Raw genomic sequence first — 9,725 nt, 5'->3', positions numbered from 1 at the left:
TTGGTCATTCAATAAATCCAGCAAATGGAGATATGCCTCATGCAGTTTTGACCCATTGCAATAATCCCCCTACAATCCAGAATTCCTTGACATCCTCCAAATATGTTACATGGTCCTTCGAGCCAGAAATGATTATTGCAATGGTCTAAGATCTATAGAATGACCTATGCCATGTACAACTTTACTGACAGTCTTCAAGACCGACACAGCCTCCAGACAATCTCGAAGATGTGATGAGTTCTGCTAGTCCCAAGCATCATCGAGTCACAAAAACTGCAGCTCCAGTTCCAAGCAGTTCAAACAATCCAGTGTTTGACCTTTCCTCATTGTTTCACCTCAACCAACCCAGAGCTGAGAACCCAATGATGGAAGAGCTGAGGCAGCTAAAGGAGTTCTTCAGTGAATTGTGTCAAATTGCAAAGCAGCTCAATAATGGGGTTAACCATATGTGCTCTTCAGGAATGTAAGTTCCCAAGTCCCAACTTCCATGAATGAGCCTACAGTACTATCAGCCCAAGAGCTACGTGATCGCCTTCGATAACACAAAGATAAGTTTGCTGTCAATGACCTGAAATCACCACCATGTCTGAGTAGGCAGTCTTCCTTGCCCCCTCCTCCTTCGTCTACGGTACCAACTCCTCAATCTCAACGGAATGAGGATTTGAGTGCTCCACAAGAGGATCAAGTCCCTTCCTGTGTGTCACTTACCTTGGATGGAGGCCTTCCACATTCGGTCAGTCAATTCCAAAAAAAATACGACTCTAATGAGCTAGTTCTTTTGAATCTACAGTGCAAAAACATATAACGTGACCAGTGTAGCCTGATTCCCGAATGTCTCTTGTGAGCTGGTTCCTTTTAGTGAAACAAAAACACATATGAATCGGTCGGAGCAGTCATTGCAATTAATCTAAATTGCTGAACGGCAAGTCATTACCTTCATCATGTCTGACTTAAATATGTTACCAAGATAAAGTTCTCTGGCTCTGACATAAATGAGGTTTTGCCGAAATTACAAGAATGACTTCTGATAGTCTTAGAAGCATTAGTAAGAATGGAGTAAAAATGATTAAATGTTGCGCATCAAATGCCATCATTTTCCTTCAAATGTGTGTTTATGAATTTATAGCTTTCATGAAGTTAAATTACAGCTGTATAATATCTTGCTATTATTGCAAACCAGGTATTTATTTTAAATTATTATTATTATTATTTTATTTTTATTTTTTTGTAAGGAAAACTTAACATTTAACGAAAATATAAATACTTATTCTGCAAATTACTTCGAAAAATAAGATGTAACCTATTATTTTTTTTGGTGGGGCCAGTGAAAATAATGGGAGGGCAAGTAAAAATCTGAAAAAGTCCTGCTGAGCCCTATTACTTTAATTTCTTTGATCTCAGCTTAATATGCAGAATCAATAGAGTCAAATAAGCAAGCTATTTGTAGTTATATGTACACATTATGAGTTTGTAACATTAAAATGTTACAAACATTTGATGATAATAATGTGGCCTTGATCGAAGTACAACACCTAAGATTACTCCAAGGGATTGATCTAATAACTGTACTATAAATCACTTTGGATTTGAAATCATCTGCCATGCCGAAATAACTACTGATCTAGAGTCCTGGTGTGATTGCTGCCAATATGTGAAGCTGGTTATTGTTATTCAATGTGATGTTGTGGCCCTTATGGAGGAGTTGTTTATCCTGAGAGTGTGTGTCAGAGAGCTGTTTCCTGTGTGTGTTGTTGCCGGCCTGGTCCTGTTTTGTCATTCAGATGAGTCCAAACTTTCCGTTGGGCTCTGACAATATTTTATCTCACATACAGATCTTCAAAAGAAGGAGCAACAATTCTAAAAGTAATTTACAGTACACATTTGTTTAAATTCAGAGTACGCACATTTGATTTCATTTGATTTTCATGGTAAAATAAAACAAACAATGAAAACAGTACATGTATTGTTGGTTAAAAATGGCTGTCACCACTTATCGCTTCTAGTCCTTGGAGATTCAGTTCACCCTAAACCTCCTCCAGGCACCAGGTGGAAGGAAGTTCATCATGATAATAAAGTCACATGGCTGGTGTCGTGAACAGATAACATTCAGGACTCCATCAAAAACATGATGCTGAACCCCAGCTCCAGACTCAATGTCTGAAAGCACACTGTACTTCAATACAGGGGTTTTCTTCTTCCCAAATAACACTAAACATAACATGACTTATACTATTTCACTTAGAAATAGTCGGTCACCTCAATGGTGCATCAGTAGCTGATGCTATGAGAAACTCCTCCCAGCAGTGATCTCTGAAGCCCTTCAGAATCACTCCAATCTATTGGCAGATGGTACTTGACGCTTCGCCCCTGATGCACGTTATCGTGAGCATATATACTGGAGAACAGCGCCATTTCATCAGAATTTTTCTCTTCTCATCTTCATTTCTCATGCTCTGGACACCTGGCCGGCGCTAGAATTTTGGGGGCCCTATGCAGATTTTCAAAATGGGGCCCCCCTAACTACTGATACACTAAACCAAACACACAATATCAAAAAATAAGCAAGCTTAAACTGTGCAAATATACATTAGTCAATTTGTTCAAAAGTATAAAGCTTAAAAATGCAAGTTTATTAGCACAGGTAAAACTGCTTCAGAAGTACAAAAATGAAAGAATATTATGATTTTTTTTTTTTTATTAACTTAATGAAATTCCAAAACTGTACTCCTAGCAAGGACGGGATATAGACACAGAGAATATGAGGATGATTTTTATCTGGCTTGAGCCTGTATTTCTCCTCTTTTTCATATCAAGCAACCTTGTTTGTTCAGTATGTCCATGGCAATTTGTGGCTCATTTTGGTGCACTGCTATCGTTCACATTTGGGGGTGGTGATGTCAGGGTTGTTTTGTCACTTGGCTTTCATTAGTGAGACGTGTGATTCAGGTAAGGCGCTAACCATAATTACATGTATTTCCCCACCATCGCGAGCTGGGTACGAGTTGGTGGCATAATGCTGGTCACATTCAGTGCTTGTTTTACTGTTGTTGGCAATGTGTCACTGCCATGTCTCAACATGGATATTTTTTTTGGTTAGTTGGCGTCAGACAAGGTGTTTGAAGTGTTTTCTTCAAGAATGCCCAGTAAACGGTTAACCCTTAAGGAGTGGATTCTTCCACGTTCTCTGTACGGCGCTCTTGTATGCTGGGAACGAGAATACAATTCCAGTCTTGCAACTGTTGTAGTGCCGTTAGCAGTGTGCCAGAAGACTGCTATGCCCCATCGAATATGACAGACCTCATTGTGGTTTCACGAGGCCCACCAGCTTTAATTGACTAAGTCGAGCAGGGCAGCCACCCCAGGGCGTGGCCGGTGCAGCGGTATTGATAGTCACAGAAGAACCCCTGTGCCCAATAGCAGGTGTTTCCAGCTGGGTAAGGATTAATATCGAGCGGCTATGTGCTTCAGTTTGTGAGCCAGTTGCCTCTCTTCAACTGTGTTTGTTCCTCTTCCATCCAGTGCAGGGCACGCTGATTTTTACACTCAGAGGTACAAAGTCTCCACACCAAAGAAATGATGGAGACTGTGCCAGCGCACAACGCACAGAAAAGGTTCTGCAGCTGTTATTTTTTGGTCGCCAAAAAGGACGGTGTGCTGCAGTTTGTAATCTTCAAGCCCTGTCGGTCAGTGATTCTTGATTAGAATTCGGACCGGATTTGTTATAAGCAATTCTTAAGCTTAGGGAGGGTTATAAGGTTTTGGCCACTCCCTTTAGAGCTCAGGTGGTTACCTTACATGCTTTCTCTTCTCCTCCGTTTGAGTCAGACAAGGCTGCACATGCTCTGCCCCATGAGGGCGCTACGCCTGTACATTGACCGTATGTGTCAATTCAAGCTGATGGATCAGCTCTTTTCTGCTTTGGATGCAATTCAAAAGGTTTAGCCATCTCCAAGCAAAGACTTTCTCACTGGGTTGTCGACGCCAATGCGCTCGCTAACGATTTGCAAGGCATGCAGTGCCCATAGGTGATAAGGCCCACTTTACCAGGAGCATGACCTCCTCCTGGGCTTGGGTGAAGGGCATATCCTAGCAAGACATCTGCCTGGCTGCAGGCTGGGCTTCCCCTAACACCATTGCTAGGTTTTATAACTTGGATGTTTCCTCTCTCTCTTCTCAGATCCTTGCTGGAAAGGAGACATTGTGTTCTGGCTGTTTTTCTTATGAGAATGCCATTCCTTGACTCTTCTCAAAGTGAAGAGCAATGTTTTAAAGTTCTACTACCCTGTTGGCTAGTGGCAATACTTAAGTTTGTCGGTCGATGACTATTCAGAACACATTTCCCCACTGCGGTGTGGATGGGAATTTCTGTACAGTGTTTCACTACCCAGTATAGACGGAGTGGTGGTGGCGTAGTGGACTAAAGCACTGAACTGGTAACCAAAAGGTTGTTGGTTCAGTTCCCACAGCCACCACCATTGTGTCCTTGAGCAAGGCACTTAACTCCAGGTTGCTCCAGGGAGATGGGCACTGTAAGTTGCTTTGGATAAAAGCATCTGCCAAATGCATAAATGTAGTGTCATTGTTATATATTTCTAACCATGAGTGGTTAATTGAGTTTTTCTCTTTTCCTATTGTTCAATACGAAGGGAAGACTATGTCAACGTCTTTCAACTGCCCTAATGGCTAGTAGGAGTTGCCTGTGATTCAGCAGCCCAGCATTATGGTACACATTTTTACCATAGTGTCAGCTACTGACACAGCGTCGAAGTGACCAACTTGAAAGGGAACTTTCTGGTTAATACTGTAACCCTGGTTCCGTGAAAGGAGGTTGTGAGACGCTACTGATTTCTCGCTGTTATGGAACAGAGAGATCTGCTCTCTTCCTGTCGGCTGAAAAATCCTGATGAAATGGTGCCATGCTCCAGTTTATATGCTTAGGATTACACGCATATCAGGGGCGGAGCGTCAAGCGCAATCTCCCAGTAATCGAATTACTTTACGGATTACTTCACTGAATGAGTAATCATAATACTCCTCTATATTTCCACTCACACCATACATTTTTCCTCTGCAATGACTCATTAGGGGGCGTACTCCCTTCAGCTGTCACAGAAACACAGACAGATGTACATAATTCATGTTGTATTCTATGTGTTCAATGTATTCAACGTAAAAATTTAAAAACGTAAAAAATCTGACATACTGTCATACATACGGTCAAAACATCAGACTGAGCAGAATGATCTCGAGTAGAATACAACAAATATTGTGTCACTCATATACCAAATATATATTGAGTAAAAGCCCAGAGAAAAAAGCTTTTCGAGTTTATAGGTTGTAAACATATGTGTCTTTTATTCACGTTTTCACTTGTAACTTAATGAATCAAGCAGAATATAAACAGCATATGCTCGCAGTTACATCAAGCCCAAATACAATGTGATACGATGTAAAGATCTTAATATAATCTTGGAGAAAGTGTGACGCTACCTCAGATATCTTTATCGTCATCCTGGTGGACGATCTCTTCTTACAAAGTGGACCAATCACAGCTTTGGTCTGCGTGACCTGACATATGATTACAATTTTGGAGAGGTGCGCATCAGGCTGCAACGTAGGTTCGACACAGAAGTATAAATCGGCTTTATGTTTAGCCTCACTTTTTCAGCCTGATGTTTATGACATCATTAAAACCTGTTGGGAGTGTGTGTGTGTGTGTGTGTGTGTGTGTGTGTGTGCGCGTGTGTGCGCACCGTCAGGCAGAGAAGGACTGGCAGAAGTATGAGAAAGCTCGGCAACTGAAGAAATGTGTTGAGCGGATCCAAGCACAGTATTGTAAGGACTGGAGTAAAGAGATGAAAATCAGACAGAGAGCTGTTGCACTGTACTTTATTGATAAGGTCTCACTCGCAATTACACTGTCTGAGTGAGTTTAGATGTAAAAAAAAAATGACATTTTTAACTAAAGCTGTGTGTAATAGAATTAGGGATGCACCGTTATTAAAATTTTAGGCCGACACAGATAGCGATATTTTGCCACTGACTCACATTATTTTGTCATCAGATCACAATTTTGCTTTGGGATTATGCTTTAAAAATGTACAAAGAGGTGCAAAAGCTATTTAATTGTTCTAATAAGAAATAATTTCCATTAAGCATGGTTTGGATCTGTTGAACATGACAGGCCAAAATTTTAAGAAAGCCACAATGAAAGATAAATACAATAAATAAATAAATAAATAAATAAATAAATACGATAGCATGACGACTGATGTGAAAAAAGTTATTTTTGAATTTCTAAAACATTTTTGCACCTGTAAACAAACACTCACTCACAGGGTACTTTATTGGAAAACCTGTACACCTAATTATTGATATGATTATCTAATCAGCCAATCGTGTGGCATAAAATCATGCAGATACAGGTCTGCATGCAGGGACAGTTAATGTTCACATCAACCATCAGAATGGGGAAAAATGTGATCTCAGTGATTTAGACCGTGGCATGATTGTTGGTGCCAGATGGGCTGGTTTGAGTATTTCTGTAACTGCTGATCTCCTGGGATTTTCATGCACAACAGTCTCTAATGTTTACTCAGAATGGTGCAAAAAAACATCCAGTGAGCAGCAGTTCTGTGGACAGAAATGCCTTGTTGTTGAGAGAGGTCAACAGAGAATGGCCAGACTCGTTGGAGCTGACAGAAAGGCTACGGTAACTCAGATAACCGGTCTGTACAATTGTAGTGAGCAAAATAGCATCTCAGAATGCACAAAACTTCGAACCTTGAGGCGGATGGGCAAGAACAGCAGAAGACCACAATAGTGTTCCTAATACAGTACTTAGTGAGTGTATTATGATATATATATATATATATATATATATATATATATATATATATATATATATATATATATATATGACATATTATGAATTCGGATTTCGAATTTCATTTATTTTTGTAAGTAATTCTTCGCATTACTAACAGAAAAAAATTATTATCAACATTACACAATGCAATACATTTTACGTAAATAATAATAAAAAAAAAAATACAGGTTTTCATGGCGGTGAGTGATATGCCGATGGTTTTAAATTGGCCAATAATTTGCTAATGAATATCAGTGGAATCAGTGCATTAAATAATCCCTAAATACCTTGTTATATAACCAAAAATGTCTCTGGTTTTGTCAAGTTATTCTGCTACTCATTGGAAAAAAGTAGCTTGTTATTGGAAAAGCTACAATATTTTAAACAGTTGAATGGTTCTTTTATTTTCCTCAATGAATTCATTTAAAACAATGATGCGTGTAGTATAAATGCAGGTTTCATTCGCCTTGGGTGCTTTAGTTGGTTCAGGAGAAAAGTGTTCATCTTCTTTTATTGTATAAATTAGGCTTTAGAACAGGGGTTCTCAATGGGGCAGTACCGCCCCCCAGGGGGCATTCAAAGGATGCCAAAGGGCGCTGAGAGCAAATTAGTAGAGAGGGGGGGTGTTAGGTTACAAATGGGGGGCGTTTATCAGTCATAATAATCAAATCTATCCTCAAGTTCCTCTTTGATTTAAAACGTTTATCTAGACTTGAAGTATATCAGTTGGTTCTCAATTATACGGGTTGGTATGCATTTGTACCACGGTTCATCTGATTCTGAAGTCTAGCGATGCATCTGAAGTATCTGGTTTAGTAGCGTCGAATACACAGGTGAAGTCAGAACCTCCACTAATGCACCTGTATGACTCTGTAGGTGGATACGGCTCAATGGACAGAGCAGCGCGAGTGCAAAGCAGGTGCTTTTTTACTCACAGACAGGTCTCGAGCTCTTAAACGCGGAGCTCTGCGAGAATCAGTGAGAAGCAAGGCGCGAGACACAGAAACCATTTGAATTCAGCACAGAATTCCACATCACCACCCTTGAATTTACTATAGTAACACTAGCTGTACTTTAAGCAGAAATAGATTGATAGATTGATAATAAATATTATCATATCACTACTTCAGCTCTATTAAATTTGTCATAGGATACATTAGGGGAGTGAGGGAATATAATCAATTTTGTTACAATATTTAAATGTTTATATTTTGCATTTATTGTTTTTACATGTGTTTAGAGTAGGTCTACTGTTTGTAATTACAAAAATGCCATAATTTGTTTTATAGAAATCATGTTACACCTAACCACGGTAGTGAAGAAGATCCATGCTTCCATGTACTTGCTTACTATGGTCTTGTTACAAATACCACTGTTAAAACTATACAAATAAATAATTAATAAATACATTTACATCTTCAAAAAGGCAAATGTAAAATATATTAACAATATCACTTTTATTATTAGTTTCTGTCTTCGCATTTTCATTTTATAGGCCCCAGATATAGCCCTACATCTGCTTGAATTCAAGAAATGCAAGGTTTGGTCTCACATTCATGACACTTAAGCCATTTATTTACAAAACTTTAAAATGATGCAATGCACTGAAGTTCCATTGAGCAAATTAAGCAAATAACACAAATATTGAGTTTTGTGATTTATATATATATATATATATATATATATATATATATATATATATATATAATTTTATTTATTTATTGATTGATTTTTTAGGTACAACAAAGTCTCCACTTTCAAATTATGGGGGGCGGCTGGGGTAACGGAATGAAGTAGGGGGGCGTTCATCAAAAAAAGGTTGAGAACCACTGCTTTAGAATGAAACTGCTGTTATTGCTACTGTACAGTATCTTTTAAGATTTTTATATGTTGTTAACTGGTTAACCTCTGCATACTGTTATTTATCAGGGCAGGTTACGTTTATGAATAATCAATAGATGTTAATGTAAATGTGGGTGGTCATATGTTAATGAGCTCATGGTTATGATGTCATAATCACTACATTTCATAATCATAAACATTTCTGAACGAGTAGTTGATTTTTGCCAGTACAATAACTAAGCTGGTGGAAAAGGCATATAAATGATAACGGTACATAACATCAGACTTTTAACTATGAACAAGCCTGCAATACACCGGGGACCTGTGCTCCCAGCACACACAAGGAAAACAAACACACTCTCTTGCAATCATCTACAATGTATTACATAGTAAACACTATAACATAAACATGGTCATATAGGCTAATAAATACTGTAAGAGCAATAATTCATCAATAGATAATCAGCAATTGTTTGTCATTTTGTCTAGTATTCGGTTATTATATAAAAGCAGACTTTTTCCTGTTCTCTAGGGACACCGTCAGTCAAAATCAGCATAAACATAAACTTGTTAATGCTTAAATCTACTTAACAACAAAACTTTTTCGGAGCACTAATTTTTATACTAATTTTACTGTAACAGATACCCTTACAAAAAATCTAAACTAGCAGCAAACTTGCTACTCTATATTTTTTTTCACCCAAATGAGTTTACCTGGGGAAGTGATGGCACCAGGATGCACTGTGGGAAGATGACAGGCAGTGTGATGCTCTGGGCAATGTTCTGCTGGGAAATCCTGGGTCCGGCCATTCATGTGGACGTCAATTTTACACGTGCCAACTACCTAAACATTGTTGCAGACCAGGTACACCCCTTCATGTCAATGGTATTCCCTTATGGCAGTGGCCTCTAGTAGGATAATGCGCCCTGCCACACTGCACACATTGTTCTGGAATGGTTTGAGGAACATGATGAAAAGTTCAAGATGTCGCCCTGGCTTCAAATCCGATTGAGC

Source organism: Myxocyprinus asiaticus, chromosome 29, assembly GCF_019703515.2.
Source record: "Myxocyprinus asiaticus isolate MX2 ecotype Aquarium Trade chromosome 29, UBuf_Myxa_2, whole genome shotgun sequence".
NCBI lineage: Eukaryota > Metazoa > Chordata > Actinopteri > Cypriniformes > Catostomidae > Myxocyprinus > Myxocyprinus asiaticus.
This window is presented reverse-complemented; position numbering follows the sequence as displayed.